Source organism: Triticum dicoccoides, chromosome 2A, assembly GCF_002162155.2.
Source record: "Triticum dicoccoides isolate Atlit2015 ecotype Zavitan chromosome 2A, WEW_v2.0, whole genome shotgun sequence".
Taxonomy (NCBI): domain Eukaryota; kingdom Viridiplantae; phylum Streptophyta; class Magnoliopsida; order Poales; family Poaceae; genus Triticum; species Triticum dicoccoides.
In genome coordinates this window covers 730,607,885-730,623,124 of record NC_041382.1, presented here as the reverse complement: position 1 = coordinate 730,623,124, position 15,240 = coordinate 730,607,885, and positions in this window count along the sequence as shown.

Genomic DNA, 15,240 nt, shown 5'->3' with positions numbered 1-15,240 from the left:
ATATGTTTAGTAAATGCTTTATTTTGACTATAAGCATGAGGAGAATTTAGCACGGATTGCAACAAGGAAATACAATCAATCAAAGAGAAATTTTCATAATTAAATTCCTTGAAATCCAAAATAGTGGGTTTAGCAACATCAAGGGTTATCCCACTTTCATCAATTTTAGCATCAAGATCTAAAAACTCTGAATTCTTGGAACGCCTTCTAGGTAAAGGTGGATCATATTGAGTCCCATCATTATTAAGATTCATATTGAAAAACAAAGATTTAATAGGAGACACATCAATAACTTTTAGATCTTCATCTTTATTTTCATAGCAACTAGAAGAACACGCTCTGATAAAGGCATCTTTCTTAGCACGTATCCTAGCGGTTCTTTCTTTGCACTCATAAATGGAAATTCTCATGGCTTTGAGAGACTCATTGATATCATGCTTAGGTGGAATAGATCTAAGTTTCAAAGAATCAACATCAAGAGAAATCATATCAACGTTCCTAGCCAACTCATCAATCTTAAGCAATTTTTCTTCAATCATAGCATTGAAACTCTTTTGCGAAGTAATAAATTCGTTAATATTAGATTCAAAATAAGAGGGCATCTTATTATAATTTACATAAGATTTTTTTTAGGAATTTCCATAATTATTAGAGGGATTACTAGGATAAGGCCTAGGATTAAAATTTCCTCTATACGCGTTGTTACCAAAATTGTTCCTACCAACAAAATTCACATCCATAGATTCATTATTATTATCAATAAAAGTAGACAAGGGCATATCATTAGGATCATAAGAAACACTCTTACTAGCAAATAATTTCATAAGTTCATCCATCTTTCCACTCAAAACATTAATTTCTTCTATCGCATGCACCTTTTTATTAGTAGATCTTTCAGTATGCCATTGAGAATAATTAACCATAATATTATCTAGGAGTTTAGTAGCTTCTCCTAAAGTGATTTCCATAAAAGTGCCTCCCGCGGCCGAATCTAAAAGATATCTAGAAGAAAAATTCAATCCGGCATAAAAAAATTGTATAATCATCCACAAATTTAAACCATGAGTAGGGCAATTACGTATCATTAGTTTCATTCTCTCCCAACCTTGTGCAACATGTTCATGATCAAGTTTCTTAAAATTCATAATATCGTTTCTAAGAGAGATGATCTTAGCGGGAGGAAAATACTTAGAGATAAAAGCATCTTTGCACTTGTTCCATGAATCAATACTATTTTTAGGCAAAGACGAAAACCAAGCTTTAGCATGATCTCTAAGCGAAAAAGGAAATAGCTTCAATTTAACAATATCATTATCCACATCTTTCTTCTTTTGCATATCACACAAATCAACGAAGCGGCATATTCACTAGGAAGGCCGGAAAACGGATCTTTCATGACAAGATTCAGCAAAGCAGTATTAATTTCACAAGATTCAACATCGGTAAGAGGAGCAATCGGAGTGCTAATAAAATCATTATTGTTGGTATTGGTGAAGTCACACAATTTAGTGTTATCTTGAGCCATCGTGACAAGCAAGCAAACTAACACACAAGCAAACAAAAAGCAAGCGAGCAAAAAGAGGCAAATAGAGAAAGAGAGGGAGGATAGAGAGAGAGAGGGCAACTAAAACGGCAAGGGTTAAGTGGGGGAGAGGAAACTGAGAGGCAAATGGCAAATAATGTAATGCGGGGGATAAGGGTATGTGATGGGTACTTGGTATATTGACTTTTGCATAGACCTCCCCGGCAACGGCGCCAGAAATGGCTCGTTGTCGGGAGTCAAATCTTGACTTGTGTGAACCTCCCCGGCAATGGCGCCAAAAATCCTTCTTGCTACCTCTTGAGCACTGCGTTGTTTTCCCTGAAGAGGAAGGGATGATGCAGCAAAGTAGCGTAAGTATTTCCCTCTGTTTTTTAGAACGAAGGTATCAATCCAGTAGGAGGCTACGCGCGAGTCCCATGCACCTGCACAAAACAAATAAATTCTCGCAACCAACGCGATAAGGGGTTGTCAATCCCTACACGGCCACTTACGAGAGTGAGATCTGATAGATATGATAAGATAGTATTTTTGGTATTTTTGTGATAAAGATGCAAAGTAGAATAAAAGAAAAGTAAAAAGCAAAGGAAATAACTAAGTATTGGGAGATTAATATAATGAATATAGACCCGGGGCCATAGGTTTCACTTGTGGCTTCTCTCGAGAGCATAAGTATTCTACGGTGGGTGAACAAATTACTATTGAGCAATTGACAGAATTGAGCATAGTTATGAGAATATCTAGGTATGATCATGTATATAGGCATCACGTCCGAGACAAGTAGACCGACTCCTGCCTACATCTACTACTATTACTCCACTCATCGACCGCTATCCAGCATGCATCTAGCGTATTAAGTTAATGAAAACAGAGTAACGCCTTAAGCAAGATGACATGATGTAGAGGGATAAACTCATGCAATATGATGAAAACCCCATCTTGTTATCCTCGATGGCAACAATACAATACGTGCCTTGCTACCCCTACTGTCATTGGGAAAGGACACCGCAAGATTGAACCCAAAGCTAAGCACTTCTCCCATTACAAGAAAGATCAATCTAGTAGGCCAAACCAAACTGATAATTCAAAGAGACTTGCAAAGATAACCAATCATACATAAAAGAATTCAGAGAAGATTCAAATATTGTTCATAGATAGACTTGATCATAAACCCACAATTCATTGGTCTCAACAAACACACCGCAAAAAGAAGATTACATCGAATAGATCTCCACAAGAGAGGGGGAGAACATTGTATTGAGATCCAAAAAGAGAGAAGAAGCCATCAAGCTACTAACTATGGACCCGTAGGTCTGAGGTGAACTACACACACTTCATCGGAGGGGCTATGGTGTTGATGTAGAAGCCCTCTGTGATCGATGCCCCCTTCGGCGGAGCTCCGGAACAGGCCCCAAGATGGGATCTCATGGATACAGAAAGTTGCGGTGGTGGAATTAGGGTTTTGGTTACGTATCTGATCATTTGGGCGCACGTAGGTATATATAGGAGGAAGGAGTACGTCGGTAGAGCAACAGGGGGCCCACGAGGGTGGAGGGCGCGCTTGGGGGGTAGGTGCACCCCCTACCTCATGGCCTCCACTTTTGTGTCTTGACGTAGGGTCCAAATCTCCTGGGTCTTGTTCGTTGAGAAAATCACGTTAGCGAAGGTTTCATTCCGTTTAGACTCCGTTTGATATTCCTTTTCTTTGAAACCCTAAAACAGGCAAAACACAGCAATTCTGGGTTGGGCCTCTGATTAATAGGTTAGTCCCAAAAAATAATATAAAAGTGGATAATAAAGCCCAATAATGTCCAAAACAGTAGATAATATAGCATGGAGCAATCAAAAATTATAGATACGTTGGAGAAGTATCAATTGCCTACTTTCAAATTCAAAACATGTGATTTTTAAATTAGGGATTACACTACACATGGTTTGCGAAAGTGAAACGTCTGCAATAGACGTGGAGATCAGTAAAATTTCTAGGATCCACTACGTGTGGGATAAATCTCCACTTCACACACACGACAACCTCTTGAAAACTGTTTTCTCTAAGCCATCTTGCGCAAACGTTTACCACATAAAAACTCTGTGTGATAGACAGCCTTTGCCACACAGTTTCTTCTATGCACCGTGTGTGATGCATTCAATAATGCAAACGATAAAATTGTTAATATCGTGTGCAATGGCAACACTATCACAAACGATTTAACAGGGAAAATTGTGTGTGATGTACCTATGAACGGAAACATTTTCCTTGGAGCGACTGTGTGGGATGTACATACGAACGGAAACATATAGCGGGACTGACTGTGTGGGATGTACTTGCGACCGGAAACAATTTTGCCTGTATAATTGTTATTTTTTTAGCTCTACTATACGTATTTCCGTATTTGAGTGCTCGTCGGTCGCACACGACCGCATTTTGCCTAGTGTGTGTGCCAGGAGGGCATATCCCCGATGGTTTCTGGGTCGTGTGCGAAGGACCCCCCTATCTCCGTCACTCACTAGGAGACGGTTCCAAATGCCATCGCAGAAAGGGGTTAAAAACCGTTTGTATAGCACCAACGCATACCATGGAAGTAGGAGCCCACCACATCTATGATGATACCGGGTTTTGTCACAATTATCGTCATAGAAGTGTCATAAGCATGACAGAAAAAATTGTTCGGCCCAAAATGTCACAGATGTGTCTTTTTTTTAGTGAGTTGGATGCAGAAACCGTCTATGATTGGGGACGCAACAGGCACGATTCGTCCAGACTACCCGTGTGCCACGCCCATGCCCCTGCAGTCACTCACATCAGCATAGTAGATTAGGCTCCACAAGGCTTACCTCCCGCTCTCGAAAAAATCTACTGCCTCATAATCTCGAAAATATCTACTTCCTGGAAGGGTTTTATGTTTGATAGCACGCGATTAGTATGTGTGGACCGTGTGTGAAGTCTGTTACTCCCAGTCTGCTTCAATTCCTTGATTAAAAATTTTAGTAGCCCCGCCTTGTTACTCCCGTCTCTACATCCCTCGCAATCTCAAAAATATCTGCGCCCTTGATCCAAATTTTTAGTGGCCTCAGCATTTTACTCCCGCCTCTGCATGCCTCGCAATCTCAAATTTTCAGTAGCCCGGCATTTTACTCTCGCCTAGTAAAATTTTCACTTGCCACGGTATTTCCTCAAAACCTCCTCTCACACATACACACACCACCCCTCCCTCGCTTGAAACCATCACCGCCGCCACCTCCATCCTCAACTTCTGTATGTGTGTCAGGGAGCTCAAGGAGTCAATGGCCCAAAAGAGGTTTATCATGGCCTCTTCGCCCGACGCTCACGAGGGGGGCGCCGAGGTGTCCCCGTCATCCTCCGTGGGCTCTTTATCGATACACCATCGCCGGTCACCCGATCCACCCGCCGCCACGCCCTACGCTGGTTTGAGGACTTCTCCGTCCTCCCTCGGGCCCGGCTACCGATGAGGTCCTACCTCGGGGTCCGGCAGTGGCGGTGGGGGACGTGGGTCGCCGAGATTGCAGATCAGGAGACCCACACCCGTCGGTGGCTCGGTAGTTTCCACACGACCGAGCTTGCGGCCATGGAGTACGACCGCTGGCAGGTCCGGTACCACGGCACGGCAACTAGGCTCAATTTCTCCTTTGGCGCACATTGGGTCAACCTCGTCCCACTGGAGCCAGGGTGGTGAGCTCGGCTATGGTGCAGGAGGACAGCCAGGCGTGGGAGCGCCTCGAGGCCGAGGCCACCGACGAGGCCTACATGCAAGAGCTCCGCCGCAGCACCCGAAGCTCGTGGAGGTGGAGCGGATGATCTTTGCCAGCGCGGAGGGCGGTGAGGTTATCGTGCTCTCCTCTGATGACGAGGTCGAAGGCGGCGAGGAGGGTGGCGCGGAGGGCATCGAGGTGGGCGGCGAGGACGATGATGTCATCGTCGACGAGTGGAGGAGTGTCTTCCCCAAAGACCCCGACGAAGGCACTGGCCCAGACCCGGCTCGCGGCACATCGTACCTGATGAGGAAGGATTGGCTCAAACTTCACTTCAATCGAAAGTAGTTTAGTTTAGTTTAAATTTATGTTTTATGTTTGGTTATGCAAAAGTATTTATGTTTATGTTTAAATGCATGCTACTTTTGGTTGAACTTGATCAAATTGAAGTTTACAACGTTAAGTTTAGGGGATCGACTAGAAACAGCCAAAAATTGATGGAGTATATATATATATATATATATATATATATAGTGTTACTATTCATCACCCAGGATGCAGAATAAGTTATTCTTCACCCGAGTTAATCTTATGATCATTTCATAATTAAATTACATTTCGAATTCAAATAGTTACATTCCTATTGATTCACTACGTAAAATTTGACATAAGAAAATAAAAATATAGGTCATAAGACAAGAAATTTTGCTGTTTATGTGTATTTTAGACTACGTTTTTACGTTTGTAATTTTACATAACATAAAATATTTTTTACGGCGATTATATATTTTCTTACGGTCCCTTTTTGCATCGGAAATAAGACAAAACTTACGGAACGTAAAATTATGGTGCATTGATGGTAAAATAGAGGGGGGTGAAGAATAACTATTCCTCACCCAGGGTGACGAATAGCGCGGCCCTATATATATACACTAAGGGTTTTAGTCTGTTAACTTTTAAAGGATTGGCTAGAGATGGCCTTATGCCTTGTTTATTTCAGTTCTTCACAATGTGATGCTCTATATGTGCAACTATTTGCCGTGCAGTTCAATTTCATCAATAACAGTTTCAGCAATACCACTATGAATTATGATATTTGGTTGTTGTTAAGGATGTTGCAATTAACATGCCTTTTTGTTTTTTTACAATGAGTAGTGTACTTTAGACCTGCACAATAGCAGTTTGAATGACTATATTTGCTTCTTTTTAAATGTTATGCCTGTTGCAGTTAACACACCTTTCCACTTCTTGTTTTGCTTAACTAGCATGCTTAAACTTGCACACTGAAGCTATCATTTGTAGATTATGTTGTCTACCATGGATATATTTGGTTGATGTTTAGCCTGTTGTGCTTAACATGCCTTTATATGTACTCATACAGGACAATATTTTGAACAGTGTTGTTTTCCATTGAGGTTAGTTTCATCGCATTGCTTATATGTACTCACTGTTCAGGATATCGGTAGCTGGTACCATGTAGCTTGGGGGCTGATAAGGGATTTATCATCGAATCGGACATTTCACTGAATATATCTGTAACCTATTTGTCGGTAGGTTAACTAGGGTCATATTTAATATATCTGAGGCTACATAGCAACATGCATTGTACTGAATGACTAAATATGCAATCTCAGGCTACATGGCAACAAGGAAGAGTGTTACCTTGATGTTTTGATGATGTCTAGATATACATGTAATAAGATCTTATATAATGGGATGGAGGGAGTGTTGTACTACATTACTTTGCAATTGTTGTTTAGCTTCTAATATTAACTTGGTGCTCTTAGGTACATTCTCATTTCCAAAGATCCATGCTTCGACCCTTTATGCGTATGGGGCAATGAGATATGCATGAACCAGCATCAAGTGAGGACACTGATAAAGATTTTTTTAATGGGTCAAAAGATGCCAATCGAACTATTTGTTTACAGTTTATGCAAGACAATAGTGAACTGTAGAATGGTAAGTAAGAACTCTGTAGCCTTCTTTTTACTTCCTGTAATGAGTTGCGTTAGATGAAAATCTCTGAATCTTTTTCCTTTGCAGTGGGTCCTAAAGCAGTTTACTCAACATTACCTCTCAAACTACATGATTGGCGGTCGGCCATTCCAAGGGGTTGGACTAGAGTCGTGCGCGCCTTCTACATCAAGGAGAGCACAATAGATGAAGGAAATAGAGGCAATAATAAAGTTGTTATTTATATTTCCTTATATCATGATAAATGTTTATTATTCATGCTAGAATTGTATTAACCGGAAACTTAGTACATGTGTGAATACATAGACAAACAAAGTGTCCCTAGTATGCCTCTACTTGACTAGCTCGTTAATCAAAGATGGTTATGTTTCCTGACCATAGACATGTTGTCATTTGATGGACGAGGTCACATCATTAGAGAATGATGTGATGGACAAGACCCATCCGTTAGCTTAGCATAATGATCGTTCAGTTTTATTGCTACTGCTTTCTTCATGACTTATACATGTTCCTCTGACTATGAGATTATGCAACTCCCGAATACCGGAGGAACACCTTGTGTGCTATCAAACATCACAACGTAACTGGGTGATTATAAAGATGCTCTACAGGTGTCGCCAATGGTGTTCATTGAGTTGGCATAGATCGAGATTGGGATTTGTCACTCCGTCTATCGGAGAGGTATCTCTGGGCCCTCTCGGTAATGCACATCACTATAAGCCTTGCAAGCAATGTGACTAATGAGTTAGTTACGGGATGATGCATTACAGAACGAGTAAAGAGACTTGCTGGTAATGAGATTGAACTAGGTATGAGGATACCGACGATTGAATCTCGGGCAAGTATCATACCGATGACAAAGGGAACAATGTATGTTGTTATGCGGTTTGACCGATAAAGATCTTCATAGAATATGTAGGAACCAATATGAGAATCCAGGTTCTGCTATTGGTTATTGACCGGAGATGAGTCTCGGTCATGTCTACATAGTTCTCAAACCCGTAGGGTCAGCATGCTTAACGTTCTGTGACGATTTGTATTATGAGTTATGTGATTTGATAACCGAAGTTTGTTCGGAGTCCCGGATGAGATCGGGGACATGACGAGGATTCTCGAAATGGTTGAGATGTAAAGATCAATATATTGGAAGGCTATATTCGAACATCGGAAAGGTTCCGAGTGATTCGGGTATTTCTTGGAGTACCGGAGAGTTATGGGAATTCTTATTGGGCCTTAATGGCCATACGGGAAAGGAGAGAAAGGCCTCAAGGGTGGCCGTGCCCCTTCCCCATGGACTGGTCCGAATTGGACTAGGGAAAGGAGGAGCCCCCTTACTTCCTTCTCCTTCTCCCTTCCCTTTTTCCTATTCCATGTGGGAGGTGGAATACTACTAGGACTAGGGAGTCCTAGTAGGACTCCACACTTTGGGCGTGCCCTATGAGGGTCGGCCTCCTCCTCCCTCCATCCTTATATACGTGGCCAGGGGCACCCCATAGACACACAAGTTGATCATTGATCTCGTAGCCGTGTGCGGTGCCCCCCTCCACCATAATCCACCTCGGTCATATCATCATAGTGCTTAGGCGAAGCCCTACGCCGGTGGCTTCATCATCACCATCATCATGTCGTCGTGCTGACGAAGCTCTCCCTCGACACTCTGCTGGATCATGAGTTCGTGGGATGTCACCGAGCCGAACGTGTGCAGATCGCGGAGGTGCCATACTTCCGGTGCTAGGATCGGTCGATCGTGAAGACGTACGACTACATCAACCGTGTTGTCATAACACTTCCGCTTATGGTCTACGAGGGTACGTAGACAACACTCTCCCTCTCGTTGCTATGCATCACCATGATCTTGCGTGTGCGTAGGAAAATTTTGAAATTACTGCGTTCCCCAATAATAGGGCCATTCCGCTTCACCTTGTTTAGCAACCAGAATGTCTCTCGCCTCTTTCTTTACCATCTGTAATAGTAGAAGTATACAATCCTGGTTCATCATTCTTTATTTGGTCCTTATGTAATTCTTGAACATATGTATCTATGAATCGAATAATGCATTGGTTGTTTGAACCTAATGGATATGAATAAAGCTATAGCTTACACTGGTGCGCGTTGGTCCTAAACAAATGGTGTTTTACCCCTTTACACGATGGCATTTGGAGCCGTTGCCAAGTGAATGTGGGCGATAGGGGGTCCTTCCCACATGACCCAGAAACCGTCGGGGATAGGGAGCCTTGATGCATACAGTTGTCCCTATATAACCGTTTCCGATATCTCAAATATCCCAAACGCTTCATCCTTGCTATTCGTTTGTGCTCGCATTGCCATCGCAGTTGGAGTTTTGTGGTTCTGCCTAACACCAGGCAGATTCTAGGCACGGGAGCTTTCTAGGCAGATTCCAGGCATGGGATATTTACAATGTCTGGCAAATCACAAACAGTTCATGATTATAAACCGTGTACGATAGGTGGACAATCACACACATTTAGTTTTCCCGCACCGTATGTGATAGTGTCTGACATCACACACGCTTTGCGAATGGCAACTCTGTGCATGCTTGCACACGTTTCCTCTCTGTGAACCATCTTAGATTATGTTGTATATTGCAAACATTTGTGTTTTACCAACCGTGTGTGCCATAATGACCTGCACAACGTAATTTTCCCCTAATTTAATTGCTGCTATTTAAAATTACACCTAATTTAAACTTGAAAGTAGGCTATAGCTTTATTTATATCCATCAGGTTCAAACAACCAATGCATTATTCGATTCACAGGTACATATGTTTAAGAATTACAGAAGCACCAAATAAAGAATGATGTACCATTCTATACTTGTACTATTATAGATGGTAAACAAAGAGGCGACACACATTCCAGTTGCTGAACAAGGTGAAGCGAAATGGCCCTATTGTGCTCTCCTGGATGCAGAAGGCATGCAGGACTCTAGTCCAACCCCTTGTGATGGCCGGCCGCCAATCATGTAGTTTGAGAGGTAATCTTGAGTAAATTGCTTCAGGATCCACTGCAAAAGAAAAAAGATTCAGATATTGTCATCTAACACAACTCATTACGGGCGGTAAAAAGAAGGCTACAGGGCTCTTACTTACCATCCTGCAGTTCACTTTGTCTTGCATAAAGTGTAAACAAATAGTTCGATTGACATCTTTTGACCCATTTTAGTAACAATCTTTATCAGTTTCCTCACTTGATGCTGGTTCATGAATATCTCATTGCCCCATGTGCAGAAAGGGTCAAAGTGTAGATCTTTGGCAATGATATATGTACCTAAAAGCACCAAGTTAATATTAGAAGCTAAACAACAATTGAAAAATGATGTAGTACAACATTCCATCCATCCCATTATATAAGATTGTATTACATGTATATCTAGACACCATCAGAATATTAAGGTAACACTCTTCCTTGTTGCTATGTAGCCTGGGATTGCATATTTAGTCATTCAATACAATGCATGTTGCTAAACAATAATTGGAAAACGAAAAGACATGTTAACTGCAATATCCTTAACAGCAACCAAATATCGTAATTCATAGTGGTATTCTTGAAACTGGTATTGATGAAATTGAATTTCATAGCAAATAGTTGCACATATAGAGCATCACATTGTGAAGAACTGAAATAAACAAGTCATAAGGACTTCTCTAGGTGATCCTTAAAAAGTTAAAGGACTAAAACCCTCACCGCCCTCCACACCGCTGTCCTTGCCGCCTTCGACCTTGTCATCGAAGGAGAGCGTGATAACCTCGCCGCGCTCCGCGCCGACAAAGATCGCCCGCTCCGCCTCCACGAGCTCCGGGTGCTGCTGGCGGAGCTTTTGCATGTAGGCCTCATCGGCGGCCTCGGCCTCGAGATGCTCCCACGCCTCGCAGTCCTCCCGCGCCATAGTCGAGCTCACCACCCCTGGCTCCGGCGGAACGAATTGGACCGGACGTGTGCCGAAGGGGAGATTGAGCCTAGTCACCGCGCCGTGGCAGCGGACCTGCAAACGGTCGTACTCCATGGCCGCGAGCTCGGCCGTGTGGAAGCTACCGAGCCACCGGCGGGTGTGGGTCTCTCGATCTGTAATCTCGGCGACCCACGTCCCCCACCGTCGCTGCCGGACCCCGAGGTAGGACTTCTTCGGCTGCTGGATCCGGGGGAAGTCCTCGAACCGGCATAGGGGCGTGGCGACAGGCGGATCGGGGGACCAGCGACAGTGGATCGGGCCAGCGGAGGACGACGGGGACACCTCGGCGGCCACCTCGCCGACGTCGGGCGAAAAGGCCGTGATAAACCTCTTTTTGGCCATTGGCTACTCGAGCTCCCCGGCACACAGGCAGAGGTTGAGGGTGGAGGCTCCGGCGATGGCGGCGACCTACCGATGGTTTCGAGGGTTGTGTATGTCTGCGTGAGCAAAGGTTGTGTTTGAGGAAATACTGCGGCAACTGAAAATTTTACTAGGCGGGAGTAACAAGGTGGGGCTACTGAAAATTTGGATCAAGGGCGAGCAAATATTTTTGAGATTGCGAGGGATGCAGAGGCGGGAGTAAAATGTCGGGGCTACTGAAAATTTGAATCAAGGGACTGAAGCAGAGAGGGATGCAGAGGCGGGAGTTTTGGGGGAGCGAGCTAGTGTGCTTGACACGCCGGCTGTGGACTGTAGCCGACGCACCTTCTCGCGTAAGCCATATGCGTACTATACAGCGACGGTGCTCCAAGATATTTTGTACTACATCTCACACGATTGGTGAGAATAAACTGTGTGGGATCTACTTGATTTGAATTACAAAATGGGGTCACAGCGGCAATGGACAGTGTTTGAATTGCTAGACCTTGTATCTACAATGAACATGCAACTATATGTGTGTCGTAAAAGAATTGGAATTGTTTAGGGTTCGTTTGGACATTTCATACATTAAACTGGTTTTCTAGCCATTTCAGGTGCACAATTGAAAATTAAACTACATGCACATGCTCCGGTGCATACAAATTGGTTGAAAAAACAAATTCGTGTCCTTCGGTGCATGCTTAGGTTGCATGGAAGAAATGGGCATGATTTTTCGGGGTTCGTTTGGCCTTTTTTATACATTAACTAGATTTTCTAGGCATTTCATGTGCATAATTCGAATTTGAACTACAAGCACATGCTCCAATGCACTAAAGTTGGTTGAACAATCACATGTGTGTCCTTGGGTCAATTTCTAGGTCACATGCAAGAGATGGGAATGAATTTCAAACACCAGGGCACTGTTGATTGCTGGCAAAACATTGAGATACCTGGTTTTTAAATTCTAGTAAATCCAAAACTCGTCTGAAATTCATGAAACTTGGCATGCTATCATGGAGCGGAATCAACATGCCGTGGTGAAAATTTTGTCCCATTTGGGGCAGGTCTGGGTATGAGCTTCTCACAAACCAGACCTTCTCACAACAAGCATGATGGTTTCAATAGGGAACGTACCGCCTTTGGGGACGAGACGATATTCGCTGCCTCTTATTGCTTTCAAAAAAATTATAGTGTCAACATAGAACAACAGGAGTGTTGTGTTCAATCTTGGAATTTTTTGGGGTTTGTTTGGCCTTTTTATACATTAACTGGGTTTTCTAGGCATTTTATGTGCATAATTCAAATTTGAACTACAAGCACATGCTCTAATGCACCAAAGTTGGTTGAAAAATCACATGTGTGTCCTTGGGTGAATTTCTATGTCCCATGCAAGAGATGGGAATGAATTTCAAACACCGGGGCACTGTTGATTGCCGGCAAAACATTGAGATGCCTGGTTTTTAAATTCTAGTAAATCCAAAACTCGTCTGAAATTCATGAAACTTGGCATGCTATCATGGAGCGGCATCAACATGCCGTGGTGAAAATTTTGTCCCATTTGGGGTAGGTTTGGGTATAAGCTTCTCACAAATCAGAGCTTCTCACAACAAGCATGATGGTTTCGATAGGGAACGTACCACCTTTGGGTACGAGTCGATATCTGTTGCCTCTTATTGCTTTTAAAAAAAATTCTAGTGTCAACATAGAACAACAGGAGTGTTGTGTTCAATCTTGGAATTTTCCGGGGTTCGTTTGGACTTTTTTATACATTAACTAGGTTTTCTAGGCATTTTATGTGCATAATTCAAATTTGAACTACAAGCACATGCTCCAATGCACCAAAGTTGGTTAAAAAAATCACATGTGTGTCCTTGGGTGAATTTCTAGGTCTGATGCAAGAGATGGGAATGAAATTCAAACACCATGGCACTGTTGATTGCTGGCAAAACATTGAGATGCCTAGTTTTTAAATTCTAGTAAATCCAAAACTCGTCAGAAATTCATGAAAGTTGGCATGCTATCATGGAGCGGCATTAACATGCCGCGGTAAAAATTTTGTCCCATTTGGGGCAGGTTCGGGTATAAGCTTCTCACAAACCAGAGCTTCTCACAACAAGCATGATGGTTTCAATAGGGAATGTACCACCTTTGGTGATGGGACGGTACCCGTTGCCTCTTATTGCTTTCAAAAAATTTCTAGTGTCAACATAAAACAACATGAGTGTTGTATTCAATCTTGGAATTTTTCGGGGTTCGTTTGGCCTTTTTATACATTAACTGGGTTTTCTAGGCATTTTATGTGCATAATTCAAATTTGAACTACAAGCACATGCTCGAATGCACTAAAGTTGGTTGAAAAATCACATATGTGTCCTTGGGTGAATTTCTTGGTCCCATGCAAGAGATGGGAATGAAATTCAAACTTCGGGGCACTGTTGATTGCCGGCAAAACATTGAGATGCGTGGTTTTTAAATTCTAGTAAATCCAAAACTCGTCTGAAATTCATGAAACTTGGCATGCTATCATGGAGCGGCATCAACCTGCCATGGTGAAAATTTGTCCCGTTTGGGGCAGGTTCGGGTATAAGCTTCTCACAACAAGCATGATGGTTTCGATAGGGAACGTCCCACCTTTGGGGACGAAACGATATCCATTGCCTCTTATTGCTTTCAAATATTTTCTAGTGTCAACATAGAACAACAGGAGTGTTGTGTCAATTTCTGTTATTTTTCAGGGTTCGTTTGGACATTTTTATGCATTAAGTGGGTTTTCTAGGCATTTTATGTGCATAATTCAAATTTGAACTACAAGCACATGCTCCAACGCACTAAGGTTGGTTGAAAAATCTAATATGTGTCCTTGGGTGAATTTCTAGGTCCCATGCAAGAGATGGGAATGAAATTCACACACCATGGCACTGTTGATTGCCGACACAACATTGAGATACCTGGTTTTTAAATTCTAGTAATCCAAAACTCGTCTAAAGTTCATGAAACTTGGCATGCTGTCATGGAGCGGCATCAACATGCCATGTTAAAAAAATTGTCCCATTTGGGGCAGGTTCGGGTATATGCTTCTCACAAACCAGAGCTTCTCACAACAAGCATGATGGTTTCGGTAGGAAACATCCCACCTTTGGGGACGAAACGATATCCATTGCCTCATATTTCTTTCAAAAAAATTCTCGTGTCAACATAGAACAACAGGAGTGTTGTGTCAATTTTTGGGATTTTTGGGGGTTCGTTTGGACATTTTTATGCATTAACTGAGTTTTCAAAGCATTTATGTGCATAATTATAATTTGAACTACATGCACATGCTCCAGTGCATATAAATTGGTTGAAAAAACAAATTTAGTGAAGTTGACTCCGAGCCAGAGGAGATAGAAAATAAGGAGGAATGGGGCCTCATGGACATGGCCCGGAACGAGCTGGCCGCGGCGGTTGCTGCCCCAGCTCCCGTCCCAGCGACCATCCATGCACCCACGCTAGCGACCATCCCCGTAGCATTGACGGGCTGGTCGTCGAGCACTATCGCAGAGCTGGAAGCCGCGGGCGTCAGCGAGATCTCCGTGGACCCGCGCGAGCTCGTGTACATGCCAGCGGCAGCGCCCGTGCTCATGCTCGTGTGCGCCCCTCCACCCATCGTGTCGTCGGCCCCCATGTGTTTGGTTGCATCCAC